The 15055-nt window shown below is 46.4% G+C and overlaps 7 non-coding genes across 7 annotated transcripts; all 7 read right to left on the bottom strand.

Annotated features, from left to right (window-relative positions):
- Positions 1-909: 909 nt before the first annotated feature.
- On the bottom strand, positions 910-1100 carry LOC130317697 (U2 spliceosomal RNA). Its single transcript, XR_008864773.1, has one exon. It is a non-coding gene; the product is annotated as a U2 spliceosomal RNA (small nuclear RNA).
- A 2079-nt stretch (positions 1101-3179) lies between these two features.
- LOC130317696 (U2 spliceosomal RNA) lies at positions 3180-3370 on the bottom strand. Its single transcript, XR_008864772.1, has one exon. It is a non-coding gene; the product is annotated as a U2 spliceosomal RNA (small nuclear RNA).
- Positions 3371-5462: 2092 nt separating this feature from the next.
- Positions 5463-5653, bottom strand: LOC130317695 (U2 spliceosomal RNA). The gene has a single exon (XR_008864771.1). It is a non-coding gene; the product is annotated as a U2 spliceosomal RNA (small nuclear RNA).
- Positions 5654-7723: 2070 nt separating this feature from the next.
- On the bottom strand, positions 7724-7919 carry LOC130317702 (U2 spliceosomal RNA). Its single transcript, XR_008864777.1, has one exon. It is a non-coding gene; the product is annotated as a U2 spliceosomal RNA (small nuclear RNA).
- A 2084-nt stretch (positions 7920-10003) lies between these two features.
- Positions 10004-10194, bottom strand: LOC130317694 (U2 spliceosomal RNA). The gene has a single exon (XR_008864770.1). It is a non-coding gene; the product is annotated as a U2 spliceosomal RNA (small nuclear RNA).
- Positions 10195-12289: 2095 nt separating this feature from the next.
- On the bottom strand, positions 12290-12480 carry LOC130317692 (U2 spliceosomal RNA). Its single transcript, XR_008864768.1, has one exon. It is a non-coding gene; the product is annotated as a U2 spliceosomal RNA (small nuclear RNA).
- A 2083-nt stretch (positions 12481-14563) lies between these two features.
- Positions 14564-14754, bottom strand: LOC130317691 (U2 spliceosomal RNA). Its single transcript, XR_008864767.1, has one exon. It is a non-coding gene; the product is annotated as a U2 spliceosomal RNA (small nuclear RNA).
- Positions 14755-15055: the final 301 nt, after the last annotated feature.

The following is a 15055-nucleotide window of genomic DNA, read 5'->3' as shown; positions in this document are numbered from 1 at the left end:
AGGCCAAATATGTGTGACATTTCTGCGACTTTAGCTTCTAGAGCATTTTTACAACATTATACATAGGTGCTGAATACATAAAAAGCGACTGTTCAGCGACAGACAAGTCGCATCGGCTGAAAGTAGGCCAGAATGTCAGTCCATGTTGGAGCAGGTTTAGATACAGTCTAAAGTATAGATCTCAAAGTCTGTGCACAGAATTTAGCAAGGGCCTCGCACCTTCTGATGCATCAGGTAGGTGCACAATAGCATAGCCTAACCCTCTGTACTTTGGTCTATATTGATGCGGGACATAGACAGCCAGCTGATGACCAATCCATTAGTGCAATGGATGGCTGGAAGCATTTGTCTTTGCCTTTGCAATACCACAGAAGCAATGCATGGTCAATGTACAGCAATGACACACCTGTGTGAACAGCCAGGGAGACCCCCCCCCCCCCCCCCCCCCCCCCATGTTATGTTACATAGTTACATAGTTAGTACGGTCGAAAAAAGACATATGTCCATCAAGTTCAACCAGGGAATTAAGGGGTAGGGGTGTGGCGCGATATTGGGGAAGGGATGAGATTTTATATTTCTTCATAAGCATTAATCTTATTTTGTCAATTAGGAACATTCAGCACCCACCCGCTATCAAGGCAGCTGCCTATCATGTCATGCCCTACCTGCACAGGTGTGCTGGCTACTCAAATGATCCAATTAAGGAGGCCATTTAGTCAGCAGCAGCAGAAGTCCTGTGCCTGGACGCTCCAACAGCGGCCAGACACAAGCAGAAGCAGCAGAAGCAGCAGCAGCAGCACCACCTTTTGTTTTTTGGCTGCAGCAGCAAGGCCCACAGGGCTGGCTAGCTGGCTAGCCAGCAAGCAGGTAGCAATGAAAGTAGGAATCTTTCTTTTTAACCCTGTAAGGGGGTGGTGCACTGTACCCGAAGATACTGCCATATCGGGTCAATGCATAGGGCGACGGAAGCAAGCTTCGAAATCGGCCCCCGTTCTCAAAAATCCATTTAATATATGGTCCCCAGATAGGGGACGTATCAGATATTAAACTGATAAGAACAGATACTACACTTGATCTTAGCCAAAAGGCCGAGAAGCGATAACCGTGAAAGGGGCGGGCCCAACAAGGTCCCCTTCATGGGCACTATCACTGCTTGCTGTCAGGGAGGCTGCCAGACAATTTTCCATGCACACTCTGGGCTGGGGGGCAGTCAACCACCAGTACACACAGCAGAACCTAAACCCATACCATTATTGCTAAGCAGCAAGACAGGGGCCCATTGCACTCCCACGGGGCCTTTTTAAATGCAATCCATAACCCGGATTTGCCAGGAACCCTTCTTACTCCTCCTACTTGCATGTGACACTGGGCTTAGGATCTGCATAGGAAACACACACACAAGCACACACCTACCTTTGTTGCCTGCAGATGCCTCCTTGGCTGTCCCCAAACGGTATCAAACCAACACCCACGGGAAGCTGTAAGCATAGAGGACATGCCTGCACCCCATTGGACTTACCTGTGTGGGTTAAATCCGGGTTATTTGACAACCTATGGCGGTGATGGTTCTGCTCAGGCAGAGCAGTGCTGATGCTCCTCATAAAGCTGTCGCTGCTGTGAAGGTTCTAGGTGACATCACAAATCCCTATGGTTACATACACAACAAAGCTGGGTTGTTGTTGTTTACACTCTGCAAGGCCTGTGGAAGTGAGTGACATCATAGCACTGTAGTTCTGAGGGTTCTAGATGGATGCAACAATCTCCTGTTGCTTCTATGAAGGCCATAATAGACGACATCACCAAACAGCTCCATAGTCACATACACAGCAAAGGAGAGATGTTGTTTACACCTAGTGATGTCAGTGGTATTGAGTGACATCACAGCACAGTGCTAAGGCTCCTGGGCCTGGACACAGCAGCGGCTGCAATATCTCAACGGAGAATACGTTTATATATATGTGTGTGTGTGCGCATATATATATATATATATATATATATATATATATTTCTCCGCCGAAATCACTTTTAAACCCATTTCCACCTTTTTTTCCCTTCTCTTCCTCTTACTTTTTTTTCACGTTTTTTTACGTTTTTCTCCTTTTCGCCTCTTTTCTGGGCGTATTATTCTTCTTTTTCTTCTTTTTTTTCGTCTAATGCATACCCCATCAGTGCAGCAATGCTTATTCAATACCGCCAGCAGATGGAGACACTGGGGGATAATTTTCTAAGGATTTATACTGATTTTTCCTGTCTGAATTTGTCGCACAGAAAGTTGCAGGCCAAATATGTGTGACATTTCTGCGACTTTAGCTTCTAGAGCATTTTTACAACATTATACATAGGTGCTGAATACATAAAAAGCGACTGTTCAGCGACAGACAAGTCGCATCGGCTGAAAGTAGGCCAGAATGTCAGTCCATGTTGGAGCAGGTTTAGATACAGTCTAAAGTATAGATCTCAAAGTCTGTGCACAGAATTTAGCAAGGGCCTCGCACCTTCTGATGCATCAGGTAGGTGCACAATAGCATAGCCTAACCCTCTGTACTTTGGTCTATATTGATGCGGGACATAGACAGCCAGCTGATGACCAATCCATTAGTGCAATGGATGGCTGGAAGCATTTGTCTTTGCCTTTGCAATACCACAGAAGCAATGCATGGTCAATGTACAGCAATGACACACCTGTGTGAACAGCCAGGAGACCCCCCCCCCCCCCCCCCCCATGTTATGTTACATAGTTACATAGTTAGTACGGTCGAAAAAAGACATATGTCCATCAAGTTCAACCAGGGAATTAAGGGGTAGGGGTGTGGCGCGATATTGGGGAAGGGATGAGATTTTATATTTCTTCATAAGCATTAATCTTATTTTGTCAATTAGGAACATTCAGCACCCACCCGCTATCAAGGCAGCTGCCTATCATGTCATGCCCTACCTGCACAGGTGTGCTGGCTACTCAAATGATCCAATTAAGGAGGCCATTTAGTCAGCAGCAGCAGAAGTCCTGTGCCTGGACGCTCCAACAGCGGCCAGACACAAGCAGAAGCAGCAGAAGCAGCAGCAGCAGCACCACCTTTTGTTTTTTGGCTGCAGCAGCAAGGCCCACAGGGCTGGCTAGCTGGCTAGCCAGCAAGCAGGTAGCAATGAAAGTAGGAATCTTTCTTTTTAACCCTGTAAGGGGGTGGTGCACTGTACCCGAAGATACTGCCATATCGGGTCAATGCATAGGGCGACGGAAGCAAGCTTCGAAATCGGCCCCCGTTCTCAAAAATCCATTTAATATATGGTCCCCAGATAGGGGACGTATCAGATATTAAACTGATAAGAACAGATACTACACTTGATCTTAGCCAAAAGGCCGAGAAGCGATAACCGTGAAAGGGGCGGGCCCAACAAGGTCCCCTTCATGGGCACTATCACTGCTTGCTGTCAGGGAGGCTGCCAGACAATTTTCCATGCACACTCTGGGCTGGGGGGCAGTCAACCACCAGTACACACAGCAGAACCTAAACCCATACCATTATTGCTAAGCAGCAAGACAGGGGCCCATTGCACTCCCACGGGGCCTTTTTAAATGCAATCCATAACCCGGATTTGCCAGGAACCCTTCTTACTCCTCCTACTTGCATGTGACACTGGGCTTAGGATCTGCATAGGAAACACACACACAAGCACACACCTACCTTTGTTGCCTGCAGATGCCTCCTTGGCTGTCCCCAAACGGTATCAAACCAACACCCACGGGAAGCTGTAAGCATAGAGGACATGCCTGCACCCCATTGGACTTACCTGTGTGGGTTAAATCCGGGTTATTTGACAACCTATGGCGGTGATGGTTCTGCTCAGGCAGAGCAGTGCTGATGCTCCTCATAAAGCTGTCGCTGCTGTGAAGGTTCTAGGTGACATCACAAATCCCTATGGTTACATACACAACAAAGCTGGGTTGTTGTTGTTTACACTCTGCAAGGCCTGTGGAAGTGAGTGACATCATAGCACTGTAGTTCTGAGGGTTCTAGATGGATGCAACAATCTCCTGTTGCTTCTATGAAGGCCATAATAGACGACATCACCAAACAGCTCCATAGTCACATACACAGCAAAGGAGAGATGTTGTTTACACCTAGTGATGTCAGTGGTATTGAGTGACATCACAGCACAGTGCTAAGGCTCCTGGGCCTGGACACAGCAGCGGCTGCAATATCTCAACGGAGAATACGTTTATATATATGTGTGTGTGTGCGCGTATATATATATATATATATATATATATATATATATATATATATTTCTCCGCCGAAATCACTTTTAAACCCATTTCCACCTTTTTTTCCCTTCTCTTCCTCTTACTTTTTTTTCACGTTTTTTTACGTTTTTCTCCTTTTCGCCTCTTTTCTGGGCGTATTATTCTTCTTTTTCTTCTTTTTTTTCGTCTAATGCATACCCCATCAGTGCAGCAATGCTTATTCAATACCGCCAGCAGATGGAGACACTGGGGGATAATTTTCTAAGGATTTATACTGATTTTTCCTGTCTGAATTTGTCGCACAGAAAGTTGCAGGCCAAATATGTGTGACATTTCTGCGACTTTAGCTTCTAGAGCATTTTTACAACATTATACATAGGTGCTGAATACATAAAAAGCGACTGTTCAGCGACAGACAAGTCGCATCGGCTGAAAGTAGGCCAGAATGTCAGTCCATGTTGGAGCAGGTTTAGATACAGTCTAAAGTATAGATCTCAAAGTCTGTGCACAGAATTTAGCAAGGGCCTCGCACCTTCTGATGCATCAGGTAGGTGCACAATAGCATAGCCTAACCCTCTGTACTTTGGTCTATATTGATGCGGGACATAGACAGCCAGCTGATGACCAATCCATTAGTGCAATGGATGGCTGGAAGCATTTGTCTTTGCCTTTGCAATACCACAGAAGCAATGCATGGTCAATGTACAGCAATGACACACCTGTGTGAACAGCCAGGAGACCCCCCCCCCCCCCCCCCATGTTATGTTACATAGTTACATAGTTAGTACGGTCGAAAAAAGACATATGTCCATCAAGTTCAACCAGGGAATTAAGGGGTAGGGGTGTGGCGCGATATTGGGGAAGGGATGAGATTTTATATTTCTTCATAAGCATTAATCTTATTTTGTCAATTAGGAACATTCAGCACCCACTCGCTATCAAGGCAGCTGCCTATCATGTCATGCCCTACCTGCACAGGTGTGCTGGCTACTCAAATGATCCAATTAAGGAGGCCATTTAGTCAGCAGCAGCAGAAGTCCTGTGCCTGGACGCTCCAACAGCGCCAGACACAAGCAGAAGCAGAAGCAGCAGAAGCAGCAGCAGCACCACCTTTTGTTTTTTGGCTGCAGCAGCAGCAAGGCCCACAGGGCTGGCTAGCTGGCTAGCCAGCAAGCAGGTAGCAATGAAAGTAGGAATCTTCCTTTTTAACCCTGTAAGGGGGTGGTGCACTGTACCCGAAGATACTGCCATATCGGGTCAATGCATAGGGCGACGGAAGCAAGCTTCGAAATCGGCCCCCGTTCTCAAAAATCCATTTAATATATGGTCCCCAGATAGGGGACGTATCAGATATTAAACTGATAAGAACAGATACTACACTTGATCTTAGCCAAAAGGCCGAGAAGCGATAACCGTGAAAGGGGCGGGCCCAACAAGGTGCCCTTCATGGGCACTATCACTGCTTGCTGTCAGGGAGGCTGCCAGACAATTTTCCATGCACACTCTGGGCTGGGGGGCAGTCAACCACCAGTACACACAGCAGAACCTAAACCCATACCATTATTGCTAAGCAGCAAGACAGGGGCCCATTGCACTCCCACGGGGCCTTTTTAAATGCAATCCATAACCCGGATTTGCCAGGAACCCTTCTTACTCCTCCTACTTGCATGTGACACTGGGCTTAGGATCTGCATAGGAAACACACACACAAGCACACACCTACCTTTGTTGCCTGCAGATGCCTCCTTGGCTGTCCCCAAACGGTATCAAACCAACACCCACGGGAAGCTGTAAGCATAGAGGACATGCCTGCACCCCATTGGACTTACCTGTGTGGGTTAAATCCGGGTTATTTGACAACCTATGGCGGTGATGGTTCTGCTCAGGCAGAGCAGTGCTGATGCTCCTCATAAAGCTGTCGCTGCTGTGAAGGTTCTAGGTGACATCACAAATCCCTATGGTTACATAGACAACAAAGCTGGGTTGTTGTTGTTTACAATCTGCAAGGCCTGTGGAAGTGAGTGACATCATAGCACTGTAGTTCTGAGGGTTCTAGATGGATGCAACAATCTCCTGTTGCTTCTATGAAGGCCATAATAGACGACATCACCAAACAGCTCCATAGTCACATACACAGCAAAGGAGAGATGTTGTTTACACCTAGTGATGTCAGTGGTATTGAGTGACATCACAGCACAGTGCTAAGGCTCCTGGGCCTGGACACAGCAGCGGCTGCAATATCTCAACGGAGAATACGTTTATATATATGTGTGTGTGTGCGCGTATATATATATATATATATATATATATATATATTTCTCCGCCGAAATCACTTTTAAACCCATTTCCACCTTTTTTAACCCTTCTCTTCCTCTTACTTTTTTTTCACGTTTTTTTACGTTTTTCTCCTTTTCGCCTCTTTTCTGGGCGTATTATTCTTCTTTTTCTTCTTTTTTTTCGTCTAATGCATACCCCATCAGTGCAGCAATGCTTATTCAATACCGCCAGCAGATGGAGACACTGGGGGATAATTTTCTAAGGATTTATACTGATTTTTCCTGTCTGAATTTGTCGCACAGAAAGTTGCAGGCCAAATATGTGTGACATTTCTGCGACTTTAGCTTCTAGAGCATTTTTACAACATTATACATAGGTGCTGAATACATAAAAAGCGACTGTTCAGCGACAGACAAGTCGCATCGGCTGAAAGTAGGCCAGAATGTCAGTCCATGTTGGAGCAGGTTTAGATACAGTCTAAAGTATAGATCTCAAAGTCTGTGCACAGAATTTAGCAAGGGCCTCGCACCTTCTGATGCATCAGGTAGGTGCACAATAGCATAGCCTAACCCTCTGTACTTTGGTCTATATTGATGCGGGACATAGACAGCCAGCTGATGACCAATCCATTAGTGCAATGGATGGCTGGAAGCATTTGTCTTTGCCTTTGCAATACCACAGAAGCAATGCATGGTCAATGTACAGCAATGACACACCTGTGTGAACAGCCAGGAGACCCCCCCCCCCCCCCATGTTATGTTACATAGTTACATAGTTAGTACGGTCGAAAAAAGACATATGTCCATCAAGTTCAACCAGGGAATTAAGGGGTAGGGGTGTGGCGCGATATTGGGGAAGGGATGAGATTTTATATTTCTTCATAAGCATTAATCTTATTTTGTCAATTAGGAACATTCAGCACCCACCCGCTATCAAGGCAACTGCCTATCATGTCATGCCCTACCTGCACAGGTGTGCTGGCTACTCAAATGATCCAATTAAGGAGGCCATTTAGTCAGCAGCAGCAGAAGTGCCTGGACGCTCCAACAGCGGCCAGACACAAGCAGAAGCAGCAGAAGCAGCAGCAGCACCACCTTTTGTTTTTTGGCTGCAGCAGCAGCAAGGCCCACAGGGCTGGCTAGCTGGCTAGCCAGCAAGCAGGTAGCAATGAAAGTAGGAATCTTTCTTTTTAACCCTGTAAGGGGGTGGTGCACTGTACCCGAAGATACTGCCATATCGGGTCAATGCATAGGGCGACGGAAGCAAGCTTCGAAATCGGCCCCCGTTCTCAAAAATCCCCCCATCTTAATATATGGTCCCCAGATAGGGGACGTATCAGATATTAAACTGATAAGAACAGATACTACACTTGATCTTAGCCAAAAGGCCGAGAAGCGATAACCGTGAAAGGGGCGGGCCCAACAAGGTGCCCTTCATGGGCACTATCACTGCTTGCTGTCAGGGAGGCTGCCAGACAATTTTCCATGCACACTCTGGGCTGGGGGGCAGTCAACCACCAGTACACACAGCAGAACCTAAACCCATACCATTATTGCTAAGCAGCAAGACAGGGGCCCATTGCACTCCCACGGGGCCTTTTTAAATGCAATCCATAACCCGGATTTGCCAGGAACCCTTCTTACTCCTCCTACTTGCATGTGACACTGGGCTTAGGATCTGCATAGGAAACACACACACAAGCACACACCTACCTTTGTTGCCTGCAGATGCCTCCTTGGCTGTCCCCAAACGGTATCAAACCAACACCCACGGGAAGCTGTAAGCATAGAGGACATGCCTGCACCCCATTGGACTTACCTGTGTGGGTTAAATCCGGGTTATTTGACAACCTATGGCGGTGATGGTTCTGCTCAGGCAGAGCAGTGCTGATGCTCCTCATAAAGCTGTCGCTGCTGTGAAGGTTCTAGGTGACATCACAAATCCCTATGGTTACATACACAACAAAGCTGGGTTGTTGTTGTTTACACTCTGCAAGGCCTGTGGAAGTGAGTGACATCATAGCACTGTAGTTCTGAGGGTTCTAGATGGATGCAACAATCTCCTGTTGCTTCTATGAAGGCCATAATAGACGACATCACCAAACAGCTCCATAGTCACATACACAGCAAAGGAGAGATGTTGTTTACACCTAGTGATGTCAGTGGTATTGAGTGACATCACAGCACAGTGCTAAGGCTCCTGGGCCTGGACACAGCAGCGGCTGCAATATCTCAACGGAGAATACGTTTATATATATGTGTGTGTGTGCGCGTATATATATATATATATATATATATATATATATATATTTCTCCGCCGAAATCACTTTTAAACCCATTTCCACCTTTTTTTCCCTTCTCTTCCTCTTACTTTTTTTTCACGTTTTTTTACGTTTTTCTCCTTTTCGCCTCTTTTCTGGGCGTATTATTCTTCTTTTTCTTCTTTTTTTCCGTCTAATGCATACCCCATCAGTGCAGCAATGCTTATTCAATACCGCCAGCAGATGGAGACACTGGGGGATAATTTTCTAAGGATTTATACTGATTTTTCCTGTCTGAATTTGTCGCACAGAAAGTTGCAGGCCAAATATGTGTGACATTTCTGCGACTTTAGCTTCTAGAGCATTTTTACAACATTATACATAGGTGCTGAATACATAAAAAGCGACTGTTCAGCGACAGACAAGTCGCATCGGCTGAAAGTAGGCCAGAATGTCAGTCCATGTTGGAGCAGGTTTAGATACAGTCTAAAGTATAGATCTCAAAGTCTGTGCACAGAATTTAGCAAGGGCCTCGCACCTTCTGATGCATCAGGTAGGTGCACAATAGCATAGCCTAACCCTCTGTACTTTGGTCTATATTGATGCGGGACATAGACAGCCATCTGATGACCAATCCATTAGTGCAATGGATGGCTGGAAGCATTTGTCTTTGCCTTTGCAATACCACAGAAGCAATGCATGGTCAATGTACAGCAATGACACACCTGTGTGAACAGCCAGGAGACCCCCCCCCCCCCCCATGTTATGTTACATAGTAACATAGTTAGTACGGTCGAAAAAAGACATATGTCCATCAAGTTCAACCAGGGAATTAAGGGGTAGGGGTGTGGCGCGATATTGGGGAAGGGATGAGATTTTATATTTCTTCATAAGCATTAATCTTATTTTGTCAATTAGGAACATTCAGCACCCACCCGCTATCAAGGCAGCTGCCTATCATGTCATGCCCTACCTGCACAGGTGTGCTGGCTACTCAAATGATCCAATTAAGGAGGCCATTTAGTCAGCAGCAGCAGAAATCCTGTGCCTGGACGCTCCAACAGCGGCCAGACACAAGCAGAAGCAGAAGCAGCAGAAGCAGCAGCAGCACCACCTTTTGTTTTTTGGCTGCAGCAGCAGCAAGGCCCACAGGGCTGGCTAGCTTGCTAGCCAGCAAGCAGGTAGCAATGAAAGTAGGAATCTTTCTTTTTAACCCTGTAAGGGGGTGGTGCACTGTACCCGAAGATACTGCCATATCGGGTCAATGCATAGGGCGACGGAAGCAAGCTTCGAAATCGGCCCCCGTTCTCAAAAATCCATTTAATATATGGTCCCCAGATAGGGGACGTATCAGATATTAAACTGATAAGAACAGATACTACACTTGATCTTAGCCAAAAGGCCGAGAAGCGATAACCGTGAAAGGGGCGGGCCCAACAAGGTGCCCTTCATGGGCACTATCACTGCTTGCTGTCAGGGAGGCTGCCAGACAATTTTCCATGCACACTCTGGGCTGGGGGGCAGTCAACCACCAGTACACACAGCAGAACCTAAACCCATACCATTATTGCTAAGCAGCAAGACAGGGGCCCATTGCACTCCCACGGGGCCTTTTTAAATGCAATCCATAACCCGGATTTGCCAGGAACCCTTCTTACTCCTCCTACTTGCATGTGACACTGGGCTTAGGATCTGCATAGGAAACACACACACAAGCACACACCTACCTTTGTTGCCTGCAGATGCCTCCTTGGCTGTCCCCAAACGGTATCAAACCAACACCCACGGGAAGCTGTAAGCATAGAGGACATGCCTGCACCCCATTGGACTTACCTGTGTGGGTTAAATCCGGGTTATTTGACAACCTATGGCGGTGATGGTTCTGCTCAGGCAGAGCAGTGCTGATGCTCCTCATAAAGCTGTCGCTGCTGTGAAGGTTCTAGGTGACATCACAAATCCCTATGGTTACATACACAACAAAGCTGGGTTGTTGTTGTTTACACTCTGCAAGGCCTGTGGAAGTGAGTGACATCATAGCACTGTAGTTCTGAGGGTTCTAGATGGATGCAACAATCTCCTGTTGCTTCTATGAAGGCCATAATAGACGACATCACCAAACAGCTCCATAGTCACATACACAGCAAAGGAGAGATGTTGTTTACACCTAGTGATGTCAGTGGTATTGAGTGACATCACAGCACAGTGCTAAGGCTCCTGGGCCTGGACACAGCAGCGGCTGCAATATCTCAACGGAGAATACGTTTATATATATGTGTGTGTGTGCGCGTATATATATATATATATATATATATATATATATATATATATATATATTTCTCCGCCGAAATCACTTTTAAACCCATTTCCACCTTTTTTTCCCTTCTCTTCCTCTTACTTTTTTTTCACGTTTTTTTACGTTTTTCTCCTTTTCGCCTCTTTTCTGGGCGTATTATTCTTCTTTTTCTTCTTTTTTTCCGTCTAATGCATACCCCATCAGTGCAGCAATGCTTATTCAATACCGCCAGCAGATGGAGACACTGGGGGATAATTTTCTAAGGATTTATACTGATTTTTCCTGTCTGAATTTGTCGCACAGAAAGTTGCAGGCCAAATATGTGTGACATTTCTGCGACTTTAGCTTCTAGAGCATTTTTACAACATTATACATAGGTGCTGAATACATAAAAAGCGACTGTTCAGCGACAGACAAGTCGCATCGGCTGAAAGTAGGCCAGAATGTCAGTCCATGTTGGAGCAGGTTTAGATACAGTCTAAAGTATAGATCTCAAAGTCTGTGCACAGAATTTAGCAAGGGCCTCGCACCTTCTGATGCATCAGGTAGGTGCACAATAGCATAGCCTAACCCTCTGTACTTTGGTCTATATTGATGCGGGACATAGACAGCCAGCTGATGACCAATCCATTAGTGCAATGGATGGCTGGAAGCATTTGTCTTTGCCTTTGCAATACCACAGAAGCAATGCATGGTCAATGTACAGCAATGACACACCTGTGTGAACAGCCAGGAGACCCCCCCCCCCCCCCCATGTTATGTTACATAGTTACATAGTTAGTACGGTCGAAAAAAGACATATGTCCATCAAGTTCAACCAGGGAATTAAGGGGTAGGGGTGTGGCGCGATATTGGGGAAGGGATGAGATTTTATATTTCTTCATAAGCATTAATCTTATTTTGTCAATTAGGAACATTCAGCACCCACCCGCTATCAAGGCAGCTGCCTATCATGTCATGCCCTACCTGCACAGGTGTGCTGGCTACTCAAATGATCCAATTAAGGAGGCCATTTAGTCAGCAGCAGCAGAAGTCCTGTGCCTGGACGCTCCAACAGCGGCCAGACACAAGCAGAAGCAGAAGCAGCAGAAGCAGCAGCAGCACCACCTTTTGTTTTTTGGCTGCAGCAGCAGCAAGGCCCACAGGGCTGGCTAGCTTGCTAGCCAGCAAGCAGGTAGCAATGAAAGTAGGAATCTTTCTTTTTAACCCTGTAAGGGGGTGGTGCACTGTACCCGAAGATACTGCCATATCGGGTCAATGCATAGGGCGACGGAAGCAAGCTTCGAAATCGGCCCCCGTTCTCAAAAATCCATTTAATATATGGTCCCCAGATAGGGGACGTATCAGATATTAAACTGATAAGAACAGATACTACACTTGATCTTAGCCAAAAGGCCGAGAAGCGATAACCGTGAAAGGGGCGGGCCCAACAAGGTGCCCTTCATGGGCACTATCACTGCTTGCTGTCAGGGAGGCTGCCAGACAATTTTCCATGCACACTCTGGGCTGGGGGGCAGTCAACCACCAGTACACACAGCAGAACCTAAACCCATACCATTATTGCTAAGCAGCAAGACAGGGGCCCATTGCACTCCCACGGGGCCTTTTTAAATGCAATCCATAACCCGGATTTGCCAGGAACCCTTCTTACTCCTCCTACTTGCATGTGACACTGGGCTTAGGATCTGCATAGGAAACACACACACAAGCACACACCTACCTTTGTTGCCTGCAGATGCCTCCTTGGCTGTCCCCAAACGGTATCAAACCAACACCCACGGGAAGCTGTAAGCATAGAGGACATGCCTGCACCCCATTGGACTTACCTGTGTGGGTTAAATCCGGGTTATTTGACAACCTATGGCGGTGATGGTTCTGCTCAGGCAGAGCAGTGCTGATGCTCCTCATAAAGCTGTCGCTGCTGTGAAGGTTCTAGGTGACATCACAAATCCCTATGGTTACATACACAACAAAGCTGGGTTGTTGTTGTTTACACTCTGCAAGGCCTGTGGAAGTGAGTGACATCATAGCACTGTAGTTCTGAGGGTTCTAGATGGATGCAACAATCTCCTGTTGCTTCTATGAAGGCCATAATAGACGACATCACCAAACAGCTCCATAGTCACATACACAGCAAAGGAGAGATGTTGTTTACACCTAGTGATGTCAGTGGTATTGAGTGACATCACAGCACAGTGCTAAGGCTCCTGGGCCTGGACACGGCAGCGGCTGCAATATCTCAACGGAGAATACGTTTATATATATGTGTGTGTGTGCGCGTATATATATATATATATATATATATATATATATATATATATATTTCTCCGCCGAAATCACTTTTAAACCCATTTCCACCTTTTTTTCCCTTCTCTTCCTCTTACTTTTTTTTCACGTTTTTTTACGTTTTTCTCCTTTTCGCCTCTTTTCTGGGCGTATTATTCTTCTTTTTTTTCGTCTAATGCATACCCCATCAGTGCAGCAATGCTTATTCAATACCGCCAGCAGATGGAGACACTGGGGGATAATTTTCTAAGGATTTATACTGATTTTTCCTGTCTGAATTTGTCGCACAGAAAGTTGCAGGCCAAATATGTGTGACATTTCTGCGACTTTAGCTTCTAGAGCATTTTTACAACATTATACATAGGTGCTGAATACATAAAAAGCGACTGTTCAGCGACAGACAAGTCGCATCGGCTGAAAGTAGGCCAGAATGTCAGTCCATGTTGGAGCAGGTTTAGATACAGTCTAAAGTATAGATCTCAAAGTCTGTGCACAGAATTTAGCAAGGGCCTCGCACCTTCTGATGCATCAGGTAGGTGCACAATAGCATAGCCTAACCCTCTGTACTTTGGTCTATATTGATGCGGGACATAGACAGCCAGCTGATGACCAATCCATTAGTGCAATGGATGGCTGGAAGCATTTGTCTTTGCCTTTGCAATACCACAGAAGCAATGCATGGTCAATGTACAGCAATGACACACCTGTGTGAACAGCCAGGAGACCCCCCCCCCCCCCCCCATGTTATGTTACATAGTTACATAGTTAGTACGGTCGAAAAAAGACATATGTCCATCAAGTTCAACCAGGGAATTAAGGGGTAGGGGTGTGGCGCGATATTGGGGAAGGGATGAGATTTTATATTTCTTCATAAGCATTAATCTTATTTTGTCAATTAGGAACATTCAGCACCCACCCGCTATCAAGGCAGCTGCCTATCATGTCATGCCCTACCTGCACAGGTGTGCTGGCTACTCAAATGATCCAATTAAGGAGGCCATTTAGTCAGCAGCAGCAGAAGTCCTGTGCCTGGACGCTCCAACAGCGGCCAGACACAAGCAGAAGCAGAAGCAGCAGAAGCAGCAGCAGCACCACCTTTTGTTTTTTGGCTGCAGCAGCAGCAAGGCCCACAGGGCTGGCTAGCTGGCTAGCCAGCAAGCAGGTAGCAATGAAAGTAGGAATCTTTCTTTTTAACCCTGTAAGGGGGTGGTGCACTGTACCCGAAGATACTGCCATATCGGGTCAATGCATAGGGCGACGGAAGCAAGCTTCGAAATCGGCCCCCGTTCTCAAAAATCCATTTAATATATGGTCCCCAGATAGGGGACGTATCAGATATTAAACTGATAAGAACAGATACTACACTTGATCTTAGCCAAAAGGCCGAGAAGCGATAACCGTGAAAGGGGCGGGCCCAACAAGGTGCCCTTCATGGGCACTATCACTGCTTGCTGTCAGGGAGGCTGCCAGACAATTTTCCATGCACACTCTGGGCTGGGGGGCAGTCAACCACCAGTACACACAGCAGAACCTAAACCCATACCATTATTGCTAAGCAGCAAGACAGGGGCCCATTGCACTCCCACGGGGCCTTTTTAAATGCAATCCATAACCCGGATTTGCCAGGAACCCTTCTTACTCCTCCTACTTGCATGTGACACTGGGCTTAGGATCTGCATAGGAAACACACACACAA

Source organism: Hyla sarda, unplaced genomic scaffold (genome assembly GCF_029499605.1).
Source record: "Hyla sarda isolate aHylSar1 unplaced genomic scaffold, aHylSar1.hap1 scaffold_2007, whole genome shotgun sequence".
Taxonomy (NCBI): Eukaryota; Metazoa; Chordata; class Amphibia; order Anura; family Hylidae; genus Hyla; species Hyla sarda.
Note: the sequence above shows the minus strand (reverse complement) of the source record. Positions and strands in the feature narration are given on the sequence as shown.